Source organism: Amblyomma mixtum, chromosome 3 (assembly GCF_055824585.1).
Source record: "Amblyomma mixtum isolate Tamu chromosome 3, ASM5582458v1, whole genome shotgun sequence".
Taxonomy (NCBI): Eukaryota; Metazoa; Arthropoda; class Arachnida; order Ixodida; family Ixodidae; genus Amblyomma; species Amblyomma mixtum.
Window position 1 is genome coordinate 3,820,556 of NC_143014.1, and position 2,888 is coordinate 3,823,443.

At 43.8% G+C, this 2,888-nt stretch overlaps 1 pseudogene; it reads right to left on the bottom strand.

Moving 5' to 3' along the window:
• Positions 1-333: 333 nt before the first annotated feature.
• On the bottom strand, positions 334-1,126 carry LOC149349126 (uncharacterized; annotated as a pseudogene).
• Between the last annotated feature and the right edge of the window lie 1,762 nt (positions 1,127-2,888).

The following is a 2,888-nucleotide window of genomic DNA, read 5'->3' on the forward strand; positions in this document are numbered from 1 at the left end:
GGCGTCCAAATATGTCCTGACCATCCAGAAAGGATCATTGCTGGTGTGGTCTTGTTACAAAGCTTGTGCGCGCATTGCGCGTGCCGTGCTCCCATGGAACACAAACGGACGCTCGGGATAGAAAGAGCGTTTATTCATCCCGATCAGCCAGCTTACATAGCGTGACCGGGCGAGGGTAAGGGGAGGAAGGGACGAGGGAAAGCGTGAGGAGCATGCGCTTGGCGTTCGTCGTTGTGAGGCATAGCGTTCGCTGTAGTGAAGGCATAGCGTTCGCCGTAGTGAAGGCATAGCGTTCGCCGTAGTGAAGGCAGAGCGTTCACAACAGGTCTCCGTTCACGTCTGCAATGTGCAAGCAGATTCTAGCCGTGGCTAGCGAAAGACACCCATCGCTAAATGCTGTGAAATCAGCTTTCTGCTTTCTTCTTCGTCATCTCAACGGATTTTCATTCTTGATAAATAGAATACATGGTTGTTTCCTCGGCAAGAACAGCAAAAACACTCTTCGGCACGTACCGAGAAAAATACGCATACGGGGTCGGTAGACCATCAAGATCATTCTCATTCTCGTCACCAGATTATTGATGGTGATGCGTGGCTGCTAGCTTATTGAAAGCTCTCCTGCACCACGACCTGTCTTCCGGTGTTGCTTTCTCAACTTCGTCACCGCTGGAGGCAGCCGACAGCGCAAATCCACGTCCTCCTCAGCGTCTTCAACCTCCGACACGTAACCATCCTTCAGTGCAGCAAACATGACATCTGGATCCTCGAGACGCAGATGTCTTAATTGAGGCCGCTTTACCGTTGAGTAAGGTCGCAGTTTTTGCCTCTGCAATAAAACAAAAACAAAAATTAGGCATTAGAAACAAAAATGTTCCGCACTTGCATGCAACACGCGCCGGTGGTTTTATAACCACTGAAGCCTGGTGTCCTATATATAGGACACACATATTGCGGCGTGCTGCGTCAAATGTATTAACCGCACAGAAAACGTTGTGCAACTTTTAAAGCCTTTAGTGTCTTTGAAACAACCTGCAAAATTCTAATCGCGAACACGTTCTTAGGTATGGAGTAAAAAAATGGCAAAATAGCACTTACCATTGCAGCCGCCGTTCCCATCTTCCGCCATTTTGTTTGTTTATTGTGTGTTGTGTTGAATTTATTGGCGCATAAGCAGCTAAGGCTATCATGCGCCAAGAACAAGGTATGGAAAAATTGGCTTGGTCAGAGTTTGAAAACAAAGTGGATAAAAACGGCGGTGTAAAGGGCCTAAAAGTTATTTTTACTAACTAGCTGATGAAAGACAAGAATTTTAAAAATGTCTGAGAGCAGAAACTTTTAAAGGTTGGGTCGCCTCCGCAGACATCCTTGGCTCGGCAAGGATTTCGAGGCTCCCAACAACTCAGATAAAGACCTCAGCCTCCTTCTCGTGATTGAGAAAGTGGCTGAGGTGTATAATTATATGTAGCGAAGCACAGGGTGAGTAGATTAGAGTTGATGAAGAATACTGGCTTCCCTTAAAAAGCTAAAAACACAGGGTATACTGACAAGTGCATCTTCGCCTAAAATCAATGCTGGATGAAAAGGAATGTGTTCTTTGTAAAAGGTAGTAAAATGTTTTTTCCTTAGTGATTCAAGTTCTGTACATGAGAATAATATGTGGTTTATTGTTAGATCATCTCCGCACTTTTCACAAACAGGTTTGTCTTCTTTTGTAAGTAGGAAGTTGTGTGTGAGATGTGTGTGTCCAATACGGAGGCGGCATAAAATAACTTCGATGAAACGTTCTTGGTGGGAGCATGACTTCCATTCTTCTATAAATGGTTTTACTAAGTGGAGCTTATTATTACCTTCAATATTCCATTCAGACTGCCATTTATCTCTGAGCTTAAACTGTACTAACTTCATGCCATCTTTGTAGGGAATGTTCACTTCCTTTATTTCTTTGTTGCGAGCTTTTCCAGCACATTCATCTGCTTTCTCATTGCCAGCGATTCCAATGTGGCTGGGAACCCAGCAAAATTTTATGTCTTGTCCCTGTATTGTGGCGCTCGTTATGTTATGTATGATATCCCCGATTAGTGGCATCACTGCATTGCTATGGTGAAGTGAGGTTAGTATGCTCAGAGAATCAGTGTAAATGATACTGTTCTGAATGTTCTCATTTATTATTTTTCTACAGCCAGCAAGACTGCGTAACACTCGGCGGTGAAAATGGATGCACACTCAGGTAGTCGTACTATTTTTTCCCAATTATTCTGAACTACAGCACTTCCCACGTAATGCGCCGATTTTGATCCATCGGTATAAAATGCTTCGTATTCTCCGTATTTTTCGTTGAGTGCTAAATATTCTTGTAATATCTGTTCATGTGGTGTATGTTTTTTCCGAAATTGTGTTAATGTGAAGTCGCACACAGATGGTAGGCAGTACCAAGGCGGGAGTGGATCAGGTTTGCGGGCAATATTAGGTAATATGTTCATTATGTCTAGTTCTTGGCATTTCTCTTCAAAGCGGAGAAGGAGTGGTCTGATTGCTAGAGGTTTGTTGGTAAATAGTGTTCGAGATGAACACTTTGTAACGAGTGGGTAACAGATGTGTTTAGGCTGGGAACGGATCTTTAAAATGTATGAGCATGTGAGCATTGTTCGTCTGTCTGCAAGTGGTGGTTCATTTGTTTCTACGTAAAGGCTTTTTATGGGTGATGTCCTGTAAGCACCAGTTGAAAGACGCAAACCTATAATGTGCACAGGGTCCAGTCGCTTCAAGTACGACAGCCTTGCTGATCCATACACTATGCAGCCATAATCTAAAACGGAACGTACTACAGAGCGATAAATCTGTAGAAGGCATACCCGATCAGAACCCCAGTGTTTGCGTGAAAGGACTTT